The 23,944-nt window shown below is 43.5% G+C and overlaps 1 protein-coding gene across 1 annotated transcript in view; it reads right to left on the bottom strand.

The window, feature by feature from the left end:
- Positions 1–23,944, bottom strand: part of Pcsk2 (proprotein convertase subtilisin/kexin type 2) — a 252,882-nt gene that overhangs the window by 77,541 nt on the left and 151,397 nt on the right. The gene's annotated exons all lie outside the window — the stretch shown is intronic.

Raw genomic sequence — 23,944 nt, 5'->3', positions numbered from 1 at the left:
AAGATGAAGTGGCTGATATATCCAACCACATGGAATAATTACACATGTAACAGGCCTTGTGACCTTCTGGAAAAGACAACATTGTAGAGAACGCAAATGGATCTGTGCTTGTCAGTGATGGGGGCAAGGAGTTGACTAGGAGGGGAGCATCCGGGCATTTGGGGGACACAGCTCGAAAGGGACATTTGTTTTTTTTTTGATTGTGGTGGTCTTTGCATGATTTTATGTTTTCAAAAGTCAGAGAACAGTGCACCCAAACCAAATTTTACCTTTTGAAAATAAAGTAAAAAATGAATTGCAACGTAGTGATTGGCAACCAGACTGGTTTTATACAATTTAAAGTAAAATGCTCATTCATAAATTTGGAGACTCTCTCTTAGAACTACTTGCCCCAAAAAACTTGGCCTGGTTGCTGATGGTGGAGTGGGTGAGGAAGGCTCAATGAGGTGGTGGTCCACAAGATGCTGAAGAACTCCTTAGGTCTTCAGGGCATTTATTATGGGGACAGATACCCTCACTTTTTCCAGAGTCAGGGTCTCTCAGGTTGAGAAAGAGCTTAACTCCCTTTAAGGAAAAAAGCCTTGGAGCTCTAGCCACATTTTAGTTGGAAAGTGTCCAGGAAGGTCAGTTAAGTGAGCTGGGCGCTCTCCAGTGTGGAGCCTCTGGTTCTGAGAGCCAACATGCATTCTGGGCCTTCAGAACTGTGTGGGTTTCCCAGCTCAGCTCTTGTCTCTGTCCCTCCCTCGTAGCTCTTGAGCCAGCATTGAAGTTGAGGCTTGGCTGGCAAAGGAGGGCCCCTTCATTCATCTTCATTTCTGGCTAATTACAGCAGCTGACACGAAACTGTTCCTGTCCTTAAATCTATCAACTAACACATGTTCAAATCATATCCTCTCAGCTCTCATCAATGGTACTGTTTGAGAGGCTTAATACAAATCCCATGTTTTATTTTTCATTATGGAAATTTCAAGTTGGCATCCAGAAAATAAGGCCCCACTGGTCGTAGAGCTGCCGCTTTTTCAAGGAGGCTGGACAGTTCCCTCACCAGCACTGCTTCTCTGGACTTCTTTCTGTTCTCTGTGAGATGTCTCTCTCTTGAGATGAATATCCAAAGAATATTTTGAGGAGGGAGTTAAAATAAAAATTGTGTAATTGCATAATTAAAATTGCACATGCTCCTTGACCCAGCCATTTCACTTCCAGGAATTTTATTTTAGTGGGATAGTCACACAAGTTTGTGAAGATCTCTCTATTCAAGGCATACAGCCATTCTCTTTTGTAACAGTAAAGTTTTAGAGGAAAACCAAGATGTCAGTCATTATGGGCTGGTTAAGTAAACTATAGTGTAGCCATACTGTTGGAGAGAATATGTTGTTTTATAGAAGAGAAAGTTGCATGATGATATGATGTTCTGTAGGACTCTGGTTTTAGAAGGAGAAAAATCTAGAAGGATTTACACAGAGCTGCCTCAGTACTGAAACTGGAAAGTGAGTGCGATTTATAGAGGAGGAAGAAGTAAAGAAGAGAAGAGGGAAATTGTCGATCTTTGTCTATTATTGTTTTGTGAGTATGAATCACAATGAACAAGCATTAAATTCTATGTTAAAAGGCAAATACAGAAAAAAAAAAGGCAAGAAAGATACTTTTCTAAGAATTCAGTAATGGTGTTCAGACCTCAGCAGTGTGCAAAGTGACAGGGGTCTAAGGTCTCTCATTTCTAGGCTTATAGTGACTTGGGGAAAGGGAAGAGTTGACATCTCACTGGTGCTCAGGGGAAAAGCTGAGACTTGAGGTTCCTGGGGCTGGAACAGGTTCTCTCTTCCATCCTTAACACATTCACGAGGCATTTTCAGTAGATACTGATTTCTGAATTGGCGATATTACTAATAATGACTTTGAAAGTCACTTTTCTGCAGGTTTAGTTTCTGCATAGTAAACTGTATGATCTGAAGGGCAGCTGGATGCATAGGAAGTGGATGTATTCATACAATCACAAGCCAAGCAAGACTTTCCAAGAGACCTTGGAAAATTCTCTCACCATGTGATACACTTTTGGTCCATCTCTAGATGTCTCAGGCAACCACCACATCAGTCCCTACAGTGTCTAATCCTGCCTGTTTAGGACACCTTGTGGATGGCAGTAAGTATGTATGTGTTCCTTTGGGGTTTGCCTTCTTTAGCTAATATAATGCATTGCCATTTGCCTATTCTGTTGTTTTCATTAGTTTTTATTTTGTTGTGAGATAGTATTCTGATGTATGAACTCATCATATACCAGTTTTATTTACCTATTCAGTTCCTGATGGACATTGCAATTCTCTCCTTTTTGTTAATACAAATGCAACTGTTGTGTGGATGCCTGCCTATGGGTATGTGTTTCTGTTATTGGTGGGTGCATGTCTGGGAGTTGTGTGTGTGAGTTTGAGTTGGTAGGAAGCTGCTAAACCTTTTCCCTGGGGGACACTGCAGTATGGGCATTTGCATTATTGAGGTTTGAGGTAGCAGACGGGTTTGGCTGCCTTAAATACCCACCCCTAATAAGCCTGTGGGGTGTTTGGCTTTGCAGGAGAGATCATGGGAAACTTTCATCAGTAGTAAAGCTTAGTTGAGCCCTTACTTACTCTAGTCCCCAGGTCCCCTTAAATTGTAGAGGTAAAAGATACATCCCCACAAGTTGAGTCCAGAAGACAGGTCTCTAGCTGCTTGTGGTCCCTGGAGCTGCAAAGTCTGAGAAGGCCTCTGTCTTACTTTTCTATGACAAAACACCATGACCAAGGCAAACTTATAAAAAAAAAAAAAGCATTCAATCTGGGAGTTTATGGTTCCAGAAAGTTAGAGTCCATGATCAGCATGGGGCGAGTATGGCAGCAGGCAGAACGACATGGTGCTGGAGCAGTAGCTGAGAGATTGCATGTTGAAAGGACAACCATGGAGCAGAGAGAGCTAACTGGGAAGGGCAAGGGCTTTTGAAACCTCAAAGCCCACCTCTGGTGACACAACTCCCCAGACAAAACCACTAATCCTTCCTGTGGTGAGACATTGTGTACCCCAATATATTATGTACCCTAATAGAGCTTATCTGAGGATCAGATGAAAAAGCCAGCCACTATAGTAAACAGAGGTCAGGCAATGGTAGCACATGCCTTTAATTCTATCACTTGGGAGGCAAAGATCCATCTGGATTTCTGTGAGTTTAAGGCCACACTGGGAACAGAATCAGGAGTGGTGGCACACACCTTTAATTCCGGCACTTGAGACCTCATGTCTTTGCTTGGGAAGGACACACAGTCTTTAATCCCAGGAAATAATATGGCAGGACACAGAAAGGTATATAAGGCATGAGGAACCAGGAACTCATGCTCTTGAGGCTGAGGATTTCAATCAGAGGATTCGTGGAGTTGGTGAGGTAAGAGCTGGTGGCTGTGGCTTGTTCTGTTTCTCTGATCTTTCAAATTAACCCCAATATCTAGTTCCTGGTTTTTTTTTTTTATTAATAAAACCATTTAGCAATTCGTGTTACACCTTCCCAAGTAATTCTACCAGCTGGGGACCAAGCATTCAAATAAATGAGTCGATAGGGTCCATTGTTATTCAAACTATATCCCTAAACCTGAGAATACATTGTTGTCTTTTCCATGTGCTGAGGAGCATTTATTTCTTCAGGTTCAGCAGGTTTGCTGCTCATTTGAGTGGTCACCCTCAGCTTTCTCCATTTTTTCCCAGTATCAACCACTGTGTGTGAACTCATGGCCCTGATCCTTGCTATTCCTTCCAAGATCTTTTTTGGCTATTGGCCCTCCCAAGAAAGCATTCTCCAGGATGGAGTGTGCTATACCCACCATGGGTGGCACATAAAAGACTTCAGGCACAGGGTGAATCTATTTTTATCATCCTACTCATATGGCAAGTGAGGTTGTCAACTATGGAGGTAAAATACAGTTAGCTTTCAAATGACCCATTAAGGTAAAATAGAATGCCAAGTGAAAATGGTTAAATGAATAAAAGCTCAGTGGGTTACAAAGTCCAGGTTTGATTTCCTGTTTAGAAAAACCTCAACTCTGGTACAATTCCTCATTAGCCATTAAAGATACTCCAAGTGACTTGGTTGATGAACACAATCAAAAGAGATTTGCTAAGCGCCTGCTGTCACTCTGAGTATAATGAGCCTCCAAGCAGACAGGGGTCCCTGCTTGGGATCCAACATCAATGTCACTGTTGCTAAATATACTCCCACCAAAATCTTTGTAATATCCAACACGTCACCATGTGTGGAGGATTTTAGCATCCAATTAGTTTCCAGATGAGCGCTGCATGCTTTCTGATTAAGGTCATAAATGCTACCCAGAGCTCTCGGTGGACTAGCTCAGGTCCTATTGATGGTGAGGGAAGGATTCAGTGTGCTGCCCATCCTGAGTTTGTTTTCTGTTGAGGAGACCCCCCCTCCCAGGATCTAGTGCCTGGCTGACCAGGTTCCTAAGGACACCTGTACTATTGGACAGCATCTTCATCTGCTCTATTTGGAGATACTTCTATTGTCTCATTTTAGTGCTGAGTATTCCTGAGGATTTTTTCTTAAGAGGAGGAGGTCTGTGATTGACTACATAACCCCCCTGCCCCCGCCACATTTATTTAAGTCAGAACAGCTCTTTGGCAAAGAAACTTTCTCCTTACTGGCCACACTGAGAACAGGGCCATACAGTGCTCTGTTAGTCCAAGGTACTACCCCTTAATGCTGAGGGGAAAATGTTAGAACTTATTTCGAGTTTGGTTACAATTTTTAGGTACTTTATTTAGAGCATTGTAAAAACATGATGTATAATTTACCTTCTTAACTATTTTTAATGCTGAGTTCAGTCATGTTTAAATACATCAGTGTGGGGCTGTCGAGATGGTTCAGTGGCTGAGAGCACTGGCTGCTCTTCCAGAGGAACTGGGTTCTAATCCCAGCACCCACATGGGAGTTTATAACTGTTGTAACTAATTCCAGGGGATCTGATGCCCTCTTCTGGACTCCAAAGGTACTGTGTACACTTGATGCACAGGCATACAAGCAGGCAAAACACCCATACACATAAATTAAAAAGGAAAAAAAATGTAAACTACATTAGTGTATAAGCAATCTCCAGAACATTTGATCTTGCAAACCTGAAACTGTCAGCCTATTATACAAGCTTCTCCAACTCCACTTCCTGACTCTAAGAATCTGGGTAAGTGGGGGCGGGGTATGCCTTTTGTGATTGGCTTATCTCACTGAGCATCATGTCCCCAGGTTCATCCATACTGCAGCCTCACAGGGTTCCTTCCCCTTAAAGCTCTGTGGTGTTGCATCTTACTCCTCTGTTTCCATGTCCATCAACCCTTTGGTTGATTCTTTGTCTTGTTTCTGGTGAGGAATGCTCTTATGGACATAGGTGTGTATTTTAACCTTTTGAATATTTATGTTACATCATCTTTTAGGATTGTTTTTCTTTTATAATATGTACAGTAAGTGATTACTGTAGCACATACATATTCTGTATGTGTTGAAAAAAAAAAGCCATGCAGTTACTGAGAGAGCTCACAGATAGGTATGTGTGAATAGAACCTTTAGAGACTGTTGACTTTGTAAGTTTGGCAGATGCTGTTGGACAATCATTCAGAACCTCTTGCTTTTAGCATTCCAGTGCCCATTGACTCAACTTGCATGAGACTGCATTTTCTCTGGACAACTGGAATCCCATCTGCTTGTGATTGTAGCAGCCCAGAGGACAGGCCATTGCCCCTCTTGCATCCTATTACTTGACTGTTACTTGATGGCTAGTGGCAGTGGATATATCAATGCCCACAACATCACCTCATCCATTCTAACCTGTATCCTAGGAACGTCGGATGCTAGTGAGCTGCAGCTGCCCACAGTGAGACTCTTGTGTTACCCAGGGCAGCCCCATCTTCCCTAGTCATTCCTATATCCCTCTACCCATGCTTCCTGGGACCAAGTCCTAAAGAAAATGCTGCCCTATGACTCTGTCCCTCAGTGCCAGCTTCAGGGGACTAGAAATGACAATGGCATGTGAACACAAAACTTTTTGAAGTCATTTAGCTACTATGGTGAGTGCAAAGACATATTTGCCATCATCAAGAGCAGATTTAAATAGATTCAAGGTACTTGGGGATTATTTCCTTACACAAGCAATCCAGCTTTTGCTTCTTAATCTGGGATTTTATTGGAGAGGATGAGTTTTGTACAGTTTTGGAGTTACAACAGACAAGAGCCCTGTCCTCCAGCTTACAAATGAGCAAGTTATGTCCCTGAGACGTGGATGGCATCGCACCAGATGCCACCCAGCTTGAGAATGGTCCAGCCAGGACTGGACTCCCACTGTACTCTTGGACTTAGGTTTTCAGCAAAACCCGTTTCTGTGTTTTGATCTGTGACGAGTCAGATCAACAGGTTTCAGCTGACCTTTTCTTAAAGGGTCAAGTAGCAAAAGTCTCAAGCTCTGCAGGCCCCATGGTCTCTGTCACAATTTCCCTTTATGGCACAAAGGCGCATCACCAATAAGTAAACAGGCTGGCCGGTCATATAGCTCAGTGGTAGAATACTTGCTTAGCATGTGCAAGGCCCTGGGCTTGATGCTCAGCTCTAAAAAACAAAGGAAGTGAATGTGGCTGCTTTAAGCATAGTTTTATTTATTTATTTTTTTTATAAAACCAGTGGACAGTGTTTGGATGGGGTTTGTCAACCCCCAGACTAGATTATAGAGCATAAAAAAAGTCTCCTTTTCTCTGTCTAATGGTACTACTTCATGCTGTGTAAATAGGAAATCATTTATTTTTAAGTGCTATTTTGTCAGTTAAATACAGGTTTCAGATTTTTTCTTTAGACCCAAAGGACAGCTTGCTGGGCCCTGGGATGTCGCCTGCCATTTGTCTTCTTTTTCAAGTTAATCAACATGATATGCTGCCATGCATGGAGGACACTGATCGTGACACACAGTGACACACACAGACAAGACTTTCCCCCCAATACTAAAATGAAACCCTACATTTTAAATTGTGTCAATATTAATTATTTGCAATTTAGCATTCAATATTATTTTCTATATTAATTTCAACACAATGGAGCGAGTCTAATTTGGAATGATAAAATTCATTTGCATTTAAATTGATATTTTAAGCACTCCCTCTGAGGAACTGATAGCATCCATGATTGTAATTATAAACATTGTTTCCAAGGCAGGTTTGTTTTCCCTTGGAAAGATTTGTAAATATGGTGCATGGATTTTCATATTAATAGTGAGGACACTCTAATGCCCTGTTTCTGCCAAGTCCTGTGAGTTGAGTTCCTATATTTGGGAATTCCTTTCTACTAGAAATAGCGAATAAAGGAAGCCTATTAACTAAGAAGAAACCCACATGTATCTTTTTCAAAATCTTTTGAATACTGACCCTACAATGGAAGAAACCCTGGTTATTTTTCAGCCTGAGAAGGCGTGTCTTGGAAGTCAAGCTGGAATTGCACATAACTCGAGTTGAGGGCACTGAGAAAGTCACTGCTACCCCTTTCTCTAGTTCCTTCTGGTTTGTTCCCTTGGGGCTGAACAAGGCAGTCCCGCATAGAGGGGTCATCTGTTCCTCAGCTGCAGGCCATGGAGAAACACAGCTGTTCTGCCCCAACCAGGAAACAAAAATACGTTCATTTCTGGATTGGACGATTCTGGGTGGGGCAGACAACAGCTTTTCTTTTAGAGTGAGATGCTGGCATTGATTCAGGTATAAATAAATAATTGCTGCTGTCAGCACAACCAAGGAGGAGTGGTGGGAAAGAAAGCATGGTGGCTTAATTACCTTTCTGTCGTTGTGATGAGACACCATGACCAAGGCAACTTACAGAAGTTGTTTATTCTGGCCTTACAGGTCCAGGGGGATAAGAGTACAGGATGGCAGAGGAGAGGTAGCAGGTGTCAGGTGGCTGCAGCAACTGAGTGCTCATGTCTTGAATCAAAACTGGAAGCTACTGAAATCTCAAAACCTGTCCTCAGTGACACACCTCCTCCCACAAGGCCACACCTCTTAATCCTTCCCAAACAGTTCCATCAACTGAGGACCAAGCATTCAAATCTATGAAGCTAGGGGGCCCATTATCATTCAAAGTACCACACATGTCCAACAGAAAGGGTACAGGCTAAAGTGTTTTTTAAGCAAAGCATTCATGCCCCAGCCATGTGGTGAGTACTTATTCACCGCTTACTCTGCTCTGGCCACCTGCTATGTGGAGGATAACAAGGTGAATCTGACAGCTAAGATGGCCGGTGCTACAACTGGTAGGCATCCCCCGACCCCAAAGCACACACATAACTATAGACTATATTAAGAACTGGGAAGTGACTAAACAGGGCATGGTGCTTAAATTGAGATGGACCTAACAGTGGAGGAAACTGAGGAAGAGTTAAGTATGTCTCAGAGGTTGCAGCAGAAAAATGGTTCAAAAGGCCATGGAAGTCAGGTCATCCTTTGTCTCATAGGAAAGGAGAAAGAGGCAATTTTAAGGGCAGGGGAGCCATCAGGTGGGTTGAAGTAGGGAAGTGACAAGGCTTTATTTAGTTTCTGGTTGTTTGGGATAGAATGTGTTCCAAGAGTGGAAGCAAGATGCTTTTGTGGATGTGCGTGATGTGGGCTTGGTCCAGGATACTCTTCACAGGGCCAGAGAAGTGACCATGGAGGAGAGAGTGGGTTGGTAGGCGGGGGGAAGGGAGGAAGAAAAGAGTGAGTGTTTGGGAGGCTTGCCACTGTGTTTTTGGCAGTAGCATTTGTGAAAGTGGGATGACTGAAGGAGGATCAGGCCGAAGGAAGGCAGTGACAGATGGTGAACTTCACATTTTTCTGTTCACTGGCTGTGTAAGCAGAGCAGATCACTAGCCTCTCTGATCTTCAATTTTCAGTTTGGGACAGATGAACAAGAAAGTAGCCGAACTTTTGACCGCGCAAACCACATAAGTATTTGGTATAAGTTGCAGAGTGAATGTGATAATGCATGTATCGCACAGGGCCAGGAACACTGTCAATAACCATGCTGTGTGTCCTTGTTGGTCAGGAGGAAGCAGCAGAAGTAAAGGAGACGAAGCCACAGGGGCTAAAATACCAGAAGCCAAAGGCAGGGAGCAGAGATGCAAACACCATGTGGACCTCAGATTTTGTGAAGTCACAATCAGCTCCACATGAAGGGAGATGGATTTGTGAGTTAGAGAACTTGCCAACCAAACTATCACGTGGTGCTGGATAATCGTGCCTGCTTGTGAGGGATTAGCTGGTCTGCTCCTGAACCATGTTGTTATCTATGCACAAGAGAACATGCTCTCTGTAAGGGGCCTGGTAAAAATCCCATCAAGGTACTTCCTGGGTCAAATGGCTCAGTATCTGTCTGGTCAATATTGCAGACACTTAGGCGGGATGGTGTGGCCTTTGCCCTGAGCCTCTAAAGGAGGAAAGGAAAGATGGAGAGAAGGAGGGAGGGAGGAAGAGAGAGATAGGGAGAAGATGATGAAGAGGAAGAGGCAGTGGTGGAGGAGAAGATGGTACAAAGTGGGTCCGGCATTTTGTACCAGAACAGCTTAGCAGCTTTAACACTCTGGGGAGCCAACTGATTCATCCTCCATTCCCCACACCTGAAAGTAAAAGGAGCCATGTCCCCTCCCTTAAGCCCACCTGATTGTTCCTCTGCCCCTAAAATTACATTTTCCTCCTTCCCTATGAGGCCAAGGATGGTCCCTAACTTTTGTGGGATTTTCAACTGTTTTCTTGCTCTATAATCTATGATCTGTTAGATTCTTCCATTAGTTTTCCCATTGTTTTCTTGAGATAGGCTTTTACTATGTAGCTTAGGCTGGCCTTGAACTCATGGCAATTCTCTTGGTGCTGAGATTACAGGTGTGAGCCGCCATGCTTAGCTTCAACTGATTACACACACACACACACACACACACACACACACACACACACACACATATACATATACATATATATATATATACATGTATATATATAATCAACAAAAACCTAATTTCCATATCTGCAATATGTATAATTATTCCCTTACTTTGATGCTGAAGGTAGTCATAGTCTTCTTGGGAAAGACAACCTTCACTGTTTTAGCGATGGGACAACTGAGGACCGTTAAACGGTGCTTTCTTTTTCTTCTTATAGCAATTCAACAGGAGACTTCGAACATTCAGAATGTCTTAGATGTATACCAAACTACCTATTTAAAAACTTGGCAGTGTTAGCTCTATAAAACACAAGCCCTCTCTCTTCATAGCTTAATGAAAACACCTTCCACACACTGTAACACATCTTATTCTTCCAGCCGGCAGATCCTGTATTGTGGAGAGGGTATGTAAAGGCTACATGGAAAGCAGAGACCTCACCATGATTCCCAAGACTATGTTAAAGAACACTGCTAAGAGCCCAGCTCTGGCTTCCTGTACTTGACTTCAGGTTTTAATTATTGGTTGGTAATTAAGGGTTCTTTTTCTTACAGGAAAATAATTTCCTGTTGGTTGGGAGGTAGCAAGGTTACCATGGCAGAAAAGCTAATCTTATTTTTTCTTTTTTTTGCGTCAGAGATTTTTTTTTTGGCTTGGATACATATGATGGAAAATTTTGCTTAGCCCAAATCTCCAGACTGCTCAGTTGTAAAATCAGCATCCTCCAGTTCCTCAGGAGCTGCCCCTGAGACATTGATTAAGAAGTTAGGGCAGGGAAGCAAGTCAAGTCTAGATGTAATTTCAGGCAAAGTCCTGAAGGGGGCGCAGGAAGATATACACATTCCTGTTTGCTCGCCGAACACAGGGAATCACAGTTTAATGGAAGTCAAGAGGGGATGGGGAGTCCTAAGAGGCTCTAATATCCCTGCGGCAATCCCCCCCCCAAAAAAAAAGAGCAAGTGCTGGAACTGGAGTCAAAACCAGTCCAAAGCAAGGGAGAGGGCACAGAAAATGGCCCAAGGGCACATCAAAAATATCTGAATGCATACCTCACTTGTAAGAGTGGCACATGCAGCCACTTGGACACACTGGAGATCTGAGTTCCAGGATTAGCTTTGCTCTAACTTGACCCCTGACCTCGCATAATTCACTGGCCACCCAGGCCTTAGTTTTGCTCTCTGTAGAGTAAGAGTCTGGGCTAGGACATCTCGAAAATTACGACTTATTACGACCTTGGCTTCAGCACAGGGAGGCTCATCTCTGCGTTTGCAGGACCTTTGCTCTAACCATGTAGACTGAGGGCGTTGAAAGGAGACAAGATTCTGCTGTGTACTGTTGGTGTATCCTTAGAACACTGGCACCCAGGAGTAGGAGGCAGGAGCACCTAAGTTCAAGGCCAGCCCTGAAACTCAGCCTTCTAAGCAAAACCAGTTCCCCCCAATACCCCTAAACTCACAACCAAGCCAGCCTTAGTCTGAAGCAGTTTCCGCTTTGAGAGCACTCAGACTGGAGAAATGGGAAGGGCATAGACTCTGCCTAGCTATAGAATGAGGCCCAAGAGGCCCCTGGAGTGGACTTTGGTCACACAAGAACTGTCATAGGGTGATTACAATCTTGCTCTCCCATCAATCTGTGTCCCCCAAGGACTGAGATTTCCATGGGGAAGAGTTTGGGCTCAGGCGGGTCACTATTAGCCTCAGAACTGCCTTACCTGTGTCCTTGTGAGCTGCTGGGGTAGCAATTAGATAGTAATGCTCCACTGTCTAGCACTGGTGAGATCTGAGTGCTCACGCCTCCTCCCGGGGAGGGAAGACAGTGTTTCCGGTTAAGATGGCCTCTCTCCATTTCCTGGCGTGTGTGAGTGTATGTGTGTATGTGTGCCATAGCAATGGTATGGAGGTCAGAAAGCAGTCTTTGGTGTTGGTCCTTCGGCCTTGTTTGAGAAAGGGTCTCTTCTTGCTGCTCACTGCTGTGTATGCCAGGGGAGCTGGCCCACAGGCTTCCAGGGAGTCCCCTGTCCCTCCCTGCTTCCCGTCTCTTGGTAAGGGGGCTGCAGTACAGATGCTTGGGCCCCTGCATTCCATTTTTACGTGGTTCTGGGGATCAGAACTCAGGTTGTCGACCTTATGTGGCGAGCCCGTTCGTTACCCCCTGAGCCACCTCCTCAGCCCCTGTATTCATTTTCTATTGTTGCTGTAACAGACTAATGCAAGCTTAAGTAGGGGCAAATAACTCACATCTATTATCTTAGAATTCCACAGGTTCCGAATCTCACTGGGCTAAAATCGAGGTGCTGTCTGGGCTGTGCCCCTGCAGTGGGACCCTAGGGTAAAGCCTGGTTGCTTGCTAGTTCAGGTTGTCAGTGGAATCCAGGCCCTTGTTCCTTTGCTGCTGCCAACCTAGGGCCACTGTCAGTTTCCAGAGGCTGCACACACCTTGACTTATGTCCCTTCTTTCTAGGTTTAGGGCCAGAAAAATGGATTGAGTCCTTGGATTCTGAATCTCCTCTGCCCCTTCACTAACCTTCATGCCTCTTTTAAATCTGGTGTCTGCTTTCATCTCCTGCTTTTAAAGTGTGTGTGTGGTTGCATTTGGCACACCTGGTGTCTTGGTTAACAGTAGATGTAGCACCCAGGACAGGCTCATGAGTTGAATGCTTGTCTCTCAGATAATGGCACTGTGGGAGGTTGTAGAGACTTTAGGAGACAAGACCTGGCTGGAGGAAGTGGGTCATTGGGAGCAGGATCTTGGGGCTCCCTGGCTACTTCCTGTTCTGGTCATACATCTGTTTGTTGCTCATCTGTGAAGTGAGTTCTTCTCCACTTAATGTTCCCACTGTTGTGATGTTCTTCTATTCAAGCTTTTGGGGCCATGTGATGATGCACTGAACTCTCAGAATATGTGAGCCAAAATAAATCTTTCTTCCATTAATTGTGTCTGTCAAACATTTTGGCCACATCACCACCAACAGACTAACCACTGAATGGTCTCTCTGTTCTGAATTGACCTTAAGTCCACTGGCAAAGTGCCCCTTCATATGCCACATAATCTCACACAGTCTCAGGTGGCAGGGATCAGGACATGGGCATCTTGAGACCATTCTTCTGTAGAGAGCACAGCCATCCTCCTCTTTTTCCTCGCTTTAGGTGGACCTTTTTTCCTTAGCCAAGTCTCTTGACTCCATTTAGCCATGTAGAAAGCAAACTGTTATTGCATATCTGCTAAGTTTCAAGTCACGTGCAGAGCTTTGAGGATGTGGAGACAGACATGGCGCCCGCTCTCCCTCAAGATGATCACAGAGATGAACACAGATGACTATGTACATGTATGAAATTGTCAAAGAAGACAAATAAACAAAAAAAAAATTAAAAGGTACACATATTTTTGAGATAAAGACAGATAAAGACAAATGTATTAAAACATGTAAAAATTGAAAGGTGATTTGCTCTTACTAACTTGAAAAACAGTTAAGTCAGTTAACAGAAATGTCAGAGGCTCTGGAGAAACAAGCTATGGTATGCTCTTTTGCCCATAGAACTAGATGTGCCGGGGTCTGTGAGTTCGAGCAGCCTGCTACCAGTGAGCTCCAGGAAGGCGCAAGCTACACAGAGAACCCTGTCTCGAAAAACCAAAAAAAAAAAAAAAAAAAAAAAAAAAAAACATGTAAAAATTGAAGGGTGATTTGCTCTTACTAACTCGAAAAACAGTTAAGTCAGTTCACGCTCAGAAATGTCTCATAGCCTCTGAAAAAAACAAATAGATTGCTTTTGCCATAAGAACTAGATGGTAAGAGCTGATAGCCAAGGACAGCTCACATATGGGTTACAGGACACTGAGAAATCAAGGTGGAACTGAACTGCAAACTGGCTTCCTGCTGGCTACCATGCATGGTATGGAAGGTGCTATGAGGCTGCTGGGGGAGACACGTCAGTCATCTCACCCATCTGTAGAGTATGTGTGCCATAATACTGATCCACCAGGCAATATATGCCCACTGGCACAACAGTAGCGCAACACTTTTGGTGATAACAAACTGCTTTATTATTGGATTTGAGGCCGTGCTATGGGAGGGAACAACACCCTGAGACTAGCAACCAGGTCAAAAGCTTTATGCCTGGGGAGAGCATGAACCCAAGGGAAGACCCCCAATGCCATTGTTTTCCCATGTGAACATGTTTTCTAGCTGATTTCTAAATATTTATAACATTTATGTTTACACCCATAGACAGATGTGGCTTTCCATCTGGGGTAGTGAAGCTCCTTTTTGTAGAGGGTGGTGGTTAATGAGGTGACTCATGTGTGGTCCAAGTGTGGATAATAAATGGCCAATGATCACTGATCTTTAAGTGGGACATCTGTATGTACAACCTCCAAAGTCAGAGTGCATCATGAAAGAGACAACAGAAGTAACTTGAGACAAGGAGGACTGGGAAAACTGTCACAGAATGCTGTCATCGGGATATGGCATAGCCATTGCAACCATGAGCATGCAGCACTCATGGCCACCTTCAACTTTCCACCAAGAATGGAGGGGGTGTCTATGAAGCCCCACCCTTCCCGAGGAGCTGATGGCAGCTAATGCCTACTGGAGGATAGGATGTCATTTCTTATAATGACTTAGTCACTGGAGAACTAGTCAGGAAGAAGAAGGGACAAAAGAAAGGAAGGGGGATATCTGAGGGCAATGGGGAGTATGAATATGATGACAACACAGTGTATGTATAAAACTGCCAAGAAATAAAAAGATAAATCAGTTTAGGCTCAGATATCCCCTAAAATGGAACATATATTAATTTCTATTGCTATATCTGCCTAAAATCAAGCAGAGGCTGAGATCTTATCTAAGACTTGGGGGGTATTCTCCAAAATTACTGACTGTTGACAGAATTTAGTGGTTCATGGTTATAAGATTGATGCCCTTAGTTCCTAGACAGGCCATTATTTTCTTCTAAGTGCTCTGATGGCAAAATAATAACCCTGGGGCATAAAGTACATTGTAGGCCATCATCTTTATGTGATGGTTGGTGGCTCTTCAAAGCCTGTAGGTGAACCACGATGCTTAAAATCCTTTTGACTTGTTCCTTGTCTGGCCTTCAGTTCTTCTTTCAAAGTGCTCACCTGTTTAGTTCTGGCCTATATGGGAACATCTTCTGTTTGATTATCTAAAACTCAACTGATTAGGAATCTTCATGGGATTTTGAAATGCAAGCTAATTATGGGAATGATACCAGGTCACATTTATAGCTCCTGCCTCAATTCAAGGGGAAACAGAGAGTGATTCACCAGGAAAGGAAGCATGGGGATCATTCTAGAATTCTGCATAACCCAGACACTTGTCTTCAACAGAAAATGATGGAGAGATTTTTAAAGGAAAGAACAGATACTGGGTTGCAGTGGAAACTGAACTGTGGTTCTTATGGTTCATCCATTTCTATCCACCCATCTATCCATTCTTCCTTCCATAATTTAATATTTGTTTATAGAAGAAGGCTCTGTACATGTACACCAACATATACATGTGTGCCTGGGGACTCTCTCTTTCTCTCTGCTAATGATCTCCCTGGGGAATGAGACTCCAGGCGAGTTTTTCATGAGTGAAAGACAGCACCGTGGTTTGTAAGTCACTTAAAGTTAGAGTATGAAATTAAATTGTGTCGAAGGCTTTTAGGGAATTTTGGAGCAAGGAAGTGATTTTTGAGGGTCACTTTCAGTCTAGACTTCTGAGTGCAAGCACATCTCCGATGAACTTGGAACTACCCATATGGCAGGAATTGCACCAAAAGGATGTCTAGGCAAGTTGCCATATGCCCTCTCAAGAAAGCAAGTCTCTTCCTAGTGTGCAAGTTGCTACTCTTTAAATACATCTCTCACTCTAGCTTTTTTGCTCTGAGTGTCTTCTTGATTTCTCTGCATTTTCAAGTGTATGATGTTTTATTTTCTAAGAGAGTATTAAGTACATTGCAGCAATGGAAACCATCCAAAGGCAGGAAGGGTATTTTACCCCACATTTTTACAACCCTGGCCCTTAGAGTAGTACCTCACATACTTGAGCACACAGATCTCTTGAAAATTGACTAGGTTCAGTGGAGTGAAATCTAGTCCCGTGAGCAATATGTGGAAGTTCACTAACTAGATTTCTTTCCATTGCTTTTAGCTGTAATTGTGCTACAAACAAGCAGTCCAAGAAAGGAGCTCCATTTAATCCAACTAGGTTTATTTTGTCTACTTTCATACCAAATGTGTCCTTGTAAAAATGGACCATTTCCTCTAATCCATTAATTGAATAAGATTATAGTTATTTGTCCTAGGATCTCTCCAAGGGATCATCCAGACAGTTCTAAGACAGTTCTATTTATTCAGTCTGGCTTTCTAGTGATGAAGTTCACTGTTAACTGGTCAACATGCACACACACACACACACACACACACACACACACACACACACACGGCTGAAAATAGCCCGATTCCCTTTCAATAAGACACAAAGGGTATTTAAGCTTCAATTTCACATGCATTATTAATGTACTTTTTAAAATATTAATAGGCCTAAAAGCCTGGAGCAATGTATGTGATCAATACTGTATGACATCTGAGTCACCCAGGGATGAGGACAGGGCCTGTCTCCAGCCGTCACTCTTTCATCAGGGCAGCCCTGTGCCACCTGGAGCCCTGGTGCACACTGCTGCCAAGCCTGAGGCACTTCCTTTCAGCTCAGCCCTGGCAGTACTTCAGAGCTCTCCACAGGTTCCTCCTCAGAAACAGTGATCTGTCAGGACTCCTCAGAGGAAGGAGGAAGTGCAGGTCCTCAGGGCTGACCTTGTTTTCTCTTTTAAGCACTTCTGTCACTTGAATAACAACACTGTGCAATCCATACTAATCTGACATTTGGACTGAAGCAAAGTCTAATTTATCATCCTCCAACCTGGGAACCAAATTGTATCCTCATGTAATAGTTTCACCAACCCAGGCCAGGGGAAAGGTGTTAAAGCTACCATAGAAAATAAATGACTTGAGGCTACCCGAGTGTGGACTACCTACCTTGAGAATCTTTTCTTCAGGCCTGTGAGTATTTGGCTTCTCTGTGTAGTTTTGGTCCTGTCCTGAAGCTTGCCCTGTAGACCAGACTGGCCTCGAACTCACAGAGATCTGACTGCCTCTGCCTCCCGGGTGCTGGGATTAAAGGCATGCGCCACTGCTGCCTGGCTTCCATGGTTCTCTCTTTCTGACATTGGTGTCACGCACTACAGGGAATCCAAAGGTGGTATCCACCTATGAGGTGGCTGGGAGCTGGGAATTAGAGGGTTCTGTCTGCCAGATTTTCCAATCATGAACAGAGGGGCATTGTTTGATTTCATTCACAATAGTAAATATTCAGCACTATGTAAATATTTATTAGATACCTGATAACTACAATTCTAAGTATTAAGTAAGCTACAAATATGTGCAAACTACATGCACAGAAAGCTGACAATCTAACTGAGATGTAGTCATACATTTTAGGTAAATGGCATTGTTGGAAGGATGAGTGAATGCCAAAATAAATGACTAGGCTAGTGACCAGAGTCTTGGGGAGTGTCTAAAGAAACATACACTGTGAGACCCAAACCTTAATTGCTTTGGTCTAGAGTTGCCAAGAAATCTGTTAGATAGCCCCTGACTTATGATCGTTTGATTAACATTTTCAACCCTGTGAGTGAGTAAGGCAATATGCAATGACTGGGCATTTTTTGGGGGGGTGGGTGGGTGAGCTAGTAATATGCAGTGGGTTCCCCTCTGATGATGCCAGACTCAAGGTCACAAGAGGAAACCATGGACACTCAGCAGTGTACGGTTTAAAGATTTAATTTTTTTTATATTAAAATGTTCTCATTTCTTTTCAGGTACATGGATGTTTTACTTGCATGCATGTCTATGCACCATGTATGTACCTGGTGTCCACAAAGGGTAAAAGAGAGCACTGGATCCTCTAGGACTGGACTTACAGATGGGATCGTAGGACTGGACTTACATCCAGTGTGTCTGGGCCCCAGTTCCAGCTGTGCTCCGCTTCCTGGTCAGCCCTGTAATAAGCAGCTGCCCGATGCTTCCAGGGTTCTGGCCGGGAGCTGCTTCTATGGCAGTGCTCTGTTTACTGTGGTAGACCACATTCCCTGGAACTTACTGGACTGCCAAGTAAGTCTTTCCTCCCCTAAGTAGCTTCTCACACCAATGAGAAATTGACCAATAGAAGGCTGTGAGCCTTTCATAAGCCAGAAGAACTTGTATGTTCTCTTTATGTTGGATGGGCATCATGTAATATGTGAGGCTTGAGGAGTCTTGCATGGGTAACTGTAACAGTTACTATATACAAACAGTGATGTGTCATTAACATATACCTTTACACATTTATGCAGCTCAGGAGTTTGCAGGTTGGGGGGTGGGGGAATACCAGCAGTCTAGCCTGGGCATCTTTACTGTTCCTGGGTGGCCTTGTATGATTATGCTCAGCTGGCATTTGACGGGTGTTGGGTTCCTGTGTGCAGCTCTGTTTCTTACTGTGGTGCAGGGGACAATTTGGGTGTTGGAGCTTCTGACCATGGCAACAGAGGCAGCTCTTCTTCCAGTGTCTCTCATCTTCTTCCCAGTTCAGTGGGCTAGCCTGGGCAAACTCTTTTAAGGGTGATATCAGAAGAATAGGAATGTGGGAGCTCATAGAGCCACATTAGGCAGTTCTGAGCCAGCACATTGATACTTCTGCATTATTGTATGGTGTGTATTTTTTCTATTAATACAGACATATGATAAACTCTAATTTCTAATTAGGCACAGTAAAAGATTGATGGCAATAGCTGATATTAACATAAATGGAATGATGATAAAATAAAATAGCTGGAGTAACACTATAACAAAATTTGATTTTTTTTTTCTCTTTTCAAATGTACTGTTCTTACCTTATGATGACTGGAGATGTCACAATGTCTGTGCAGTGAGGAAAAGTGGAAGAATGATATAGACATTGTGGCACAGCATTAAATAATTACATGAGAGTTACTTCCCCATAAGCAGTGTGGCTCTGCTACAATCAATCTGATAGACTGCTAAATGTGACTAATGGGTGGTAGTGTATATGGTGTGGATGCACTGAGCAATGGGATGCTTTATGTCCTGGGTAAGATGGTACCAAATTTCACAAGACTATTTGAAAGTTGTGTATTTTTGAAATATTTCTTTTAGTAGTTTCAGATTGCTGTTGGCCATGGGTTACTGAAACCATGGAGAGTAAAATCATAAACACATATGTAGATCATGTGTAATGTTGCTCTAAACAAATCACAAGGCTCAATCCAAAGTCAGGGGTCAGGGAGTATATTTCACCCTCTTTAAAGGGGGTTTTGAGTTAGGGGTCTCAGGAAGAAGATGGAATTGCAGTCAACTGAATCTTCCCCTTGGCTTCACTCAACAGTTCCTGTGTGTGCTAGCACATAGCTTATTGGCAGAGGACTTTTCTAACACGTACAAGGCATTGGATTTGATTCCTACCACCAAAAGGAAGTCAAAACAAATTTTAAAAAGACAATAAAATAAATAAAAAGAATTCAAGAAAAGTTCAAGGAAGAATACATGCATCTTGACAGATCTTTACATACGATCATGGATCTACCCAAAGGCTGAATCCCATTTGCAGGGTGAATGATGGAGACCGGAGTGCAAGAAGCAGCCGACATTCCTGTGTGCTTTCTGTGGTCACTTAAGACTAGGAGGCATGCTTTCCCTGCCTAGAGGAAACCTCTTTGTTGTAGAATATTATTTTAAGGTGTGTTACTTTTGTTTATGTTGCATTCGTTAACACTGTGAAGCTGTGTTATTGCGCCTGTGTAAAACACCTGATGGTCTAGTAAAAAACTGAATGCTAACAGCAAGGCAGAAGAAAGGATAGGAGGGGCTGGCAGGCAGAGAGAATATATAGAAGGAGAAATCTGTGAGACAAAAAGAAGTAGCTAGAGAAGGAGGAGGACTCCAGGGGCCAGCCATCCAGCTATACAAACAGCAACAGAGTAAAAAAATAAAGTTATTCAGAAATAAAGAAAGGTAAAATCCCAGAGGCAAAAGGTAAATGGGATAATTTTAAGTTAAGAAAAGCTGGTGAGAAACAAGCCAAGCTAAGGCCAGGCATTCATAATCAAGAATAAGCCTCTGTGTGTGATTTATTTGGGAGCTGGGTGGTGGGCCCCCAAAAGATTAAAAAAAAAAAACACCAACAACACCTCTTTTGGAGAAGAGGATTGCTTTACAGTCCCTTTGCCTGTCTTAGGGACCAGCCCAACTCTCCAATGACCCATGCATATCTTCCTAGTTGAAAGATCTGCAGCAGAGAAGTGATCAGGAATTCTCCTTCCGGGGTCACCCTTCTTCATTCCGTCCTTGGCCATAGACAGTGGTGCTTCCCTTTCTCCTTCCTTTCACTTTGCTTGGATGGGAATTCTAAGAATCTTTGAGATTATTTTTGGTCTCCTCCACTCTTCGCTCTTAACTTTCCTAACCTTACAATCTTAAACTTAGCTGGGGTCAGCTGACCTTTTCTTTCCTTCGGATAACTCCGAGCTCATTAGGAATCGGGCTGAGCAATTGCACTTGTTTCCTGAGTCCCTCCTGAACCGCTTCTCCATCAGCATAACCTGACTTGCTTGGAGCTATAGCCTCAGCTCTTTTGAGAAGAAAACGGAAGATTACTGAGTGTCTAGTATGTGTCAGTCCTGATACACATATTATCTCAATAATGCCTGGCTGTGTCAGCAACCTCGGTTGGACTCCTGCTGTGCCCCTTTTCACTAACAAAGAAACGAAGATTCCAAGTCTAAGGTTACACAATTAGGAAGTAGGGACTCAGAATGATGCGCAGGTTTGACTCAGTTCCTACAATCACCACACTCTTAGAACCCACCTTTGCATGCTGGTTGAAACACAATTATCTGAACACTCAGGTTTTGGAAAACCCTCATTTGTTGGACCTCATTCTGCTTGACTGGAGGGCAGGCCAGAAGATCCAGGAACAAAGCCCTTTCCTCTCCTCTCCAGTGCTGTTCTTGGGTAGTCGCTCTCGTCAGTGATTGACAGGTACCGCTGTAGCCAGTGATTGACAGGTACTGCTGGGTAAAGGCTAAGGCGGGCTCTGCCTGAAGTGCTTCTTAGAACTCCTTAGTGGCATTCGTGGCCCTTGCCTTCTGGCAATTCTTTCTATAGAAGCCTTCCTTGGCTGCGCGTTCTTTTTGCTATCTCTTCACCTTACCCTTCTAGGGCTCCTTGGGATGTCCTCCTAGATGAAGTCTAGCCTGGTATTCCTAGGGGGCAGAGCCCCACTCCAAGACAGGGAAGCCATCTACTGATGTGCCAGCCCCTTACATACCAGTGTGGTATTTACATCCAACCTAGATCCACCCTCCTGCCATGTGTGGCCAACTTTTTTACCTTTAGATATGATATTATCCTTTACTAAGTTCAAGCTTGAGAATTTACCATTGAGTTGCAAAAAAGAATGAAAGAGATCTCTTAATATTTTAAGTAAGTTTACTATTTTGTATTGAGTCACATTCATAACCGTCCGGGGCCACATACAGATGAGAGATCATAGATGGGACACACCTGAGCCCATTTCTACATGTTTTATAGTAATTAATACAATATGAATGCTGCAGTTGTTATCTACAGTTTGTTGTTTAGGGAATAATGAAAAGTTAAAAAAAAAAATAAGTCTGTGCATCCTCATTTGGAATTCACAGATAGCGTCAAATCTTTGTCTCAACACAAGTCCTCAAGAAAACTCTGACACAGCCGAATAGCCTCTTTGAATTTTACAGGCCCACCAGCCATGTGTGACTCGTGGCTTCAACAAAGGAGGCCTATGAAGCAAAGATGAGATTTTGCCCTACCTGCTCCCAAGCTCTGCAAACTGCCACCTCTTCCACACACCACACATTCCTAAAGAAGTACTCCTTCAGCCACAGACTTAGCACAGCTTCAGTTTTGGACCGTGCTGCAGATACAAGTCTGGAATTGCCATGGTCGAAGAGCTACAGAACAGAGTCACTTCCCCATCTGCTTGTTCCTAAGCCTTGCTGTGAGACACTCCCTGACTGCACCCTTCCTAGGCAAGTGCCTGCTCCCTCCTGGCCTCTCTTCCCCCATCCTGAGCTAGAGGAACTGTTCAGACTGTGGCATCGGGGAGGCAGGGAAACGAAGCTCTGACTTGGCCGAAAGTAGTCTCTTGGCCAGTACTCATTTCATGGTTATTGCGATTGGGATGGAAAAAAAGAATTTTAATTATTTGGAATAGTGAGCACTTGCAAATGGGACCAGACCCTGAGATTCAATTCAACCTTTAAACAATAGAATAATCACAGAAGTAGCTGTTATTATCCTTTGCTCTCCACTCAACAGACTCAGTGTGGATTTGTTGAATTCAATTAACACTAAAGACTTACATTTATATATTGATTTGCAGTTTTCAAAGTATTTTAATTCTTAGTTCAGTGGAAAGAGCCCTGAACTACCAGCACACTCTCTCTCTTTTTTGACTATTCGGAATAACCAAGCTATGAAAAGAGCTTTGTTTGGGAAACATTTTTGCCTGGTTTGAGTATGAGGAAACTTTGCTGAACAGCTTCAGGTAGAATTCTCACTTCTTATTGAAAATAAATTAATAATGAGGAGGAGTTTGCTCCCACAGTACAGAACATTTCTGTTTAACCTTTAAGAGATTTCCAAGTGTACACTGGTAGCAGGTGCTGTCACATGTCTCTTGGGCCTGACACCCACATGTCCCTGGAAAGGGACTGTCTATACACAGGTGAGGCTGTCCTCCAGCCTGGGGAGGCAGCCTAACTATCTCCTGGGACCAGCCCCTAAGCCAATAACTGCTGGAGTTGTGTGGAATCCTGCCCTTCCTCCCCCCAGTCCCCAGAGGTCCTATGCCAGGTGAGATGCCTCTGGTACTCAGTCTCATTTAGTCTATATCATCTCTCAGATTGTCCTAGTGGGGTTAAGTCCCAGCTGCCTCAGTGGTCACTTGCTCGAAAATGCACCTATCCATCATGGCTGCCTTCTCTTCATCTCTACTTTCTGGCATTGCGCAGAAGGAAAGAATTTTTTTTGCTGAAACTCTTGTTTTAGGGGTCTGTTTCTGGGGAAACCCAAACAAGTACCTCCCCAAAGTACCTTTTCCTAGAAGGGCACTGGGTGAGCTTGTCACATCTAAGCCATCCAATCACTTAGTAATGTGGAAATGTGGCCCTGTAAATTCTTTTCTCACACGGCTTTTGAGACTATCATGATCTGCTGACCTCACTGCTCTCCTCAGCAGGTTGACTCTGCTTGCACTTAACGATCATGGAAATATTTAGTCAAAAATAAGACAAATGATACTGTTAGGTTTTGTCTCAACTCTACATAGATTGAGAGAGACATTGTGATTTCAGAGAACTGGTCTTGAGTTTATGGGGAAAGTGTAACTCGGCGGGGCAACTTTAAATGAACACGCCGATGCCTGCATGTTGCATCTCCCGAGGTTGGAATGAAGACATCGGTTGTGTTTAAAGAGCTTGTAGGTTTATTGGGAAGATAGGATATGACTGGCTGGGTGCAAAAGTAAGTGTGAAGTTCAAACCTAGGGTTGTGCTGTGAGTCTCTGCTGATGGTACTTGCTTGTAGAGGGGCCTTAAAAGCGAGGCTCAGTGAAATGTTTAAAACAGCAAAAATTGTCAAAAATGATACTGTTTATTCTTCCTCTCATGGAGTGATGGTTGCAATGTGAGTTACTGCTGTTTCTGGCCTTGGTCTTCAGTGTTGGCCAATCAACACCCAGTAGTCTGATTATCCCTTTCCCTTGAGGATTGCAACTGGCATGGATTCAAGCCTTGCCATGCTGCTCTCCTCTCTGCCTCTCCCTTTATTTACTTTCTTGGCAGTCTGTTCCTCCAAACTTCAGCTTGTTATCCGCTCTTCTCGAA

Source organism: Peromyscus leucopus, chromosome 4 (assembly GCF_004664715.2).
Source record: "Peromyscus leucopus breed LL Stock chromosome 4, UCI_PerLeu_2.1, whole genome shotgun sequence".
NCBI lineage: Eukaryota > Metazoa > Chordata > Mammalia > Rodentia > Cricetidae > Peromyscus > Peromyscus leucopus.
This window is presented reverse-complemented; position numbering and strand designations above follow the sequence as displayed.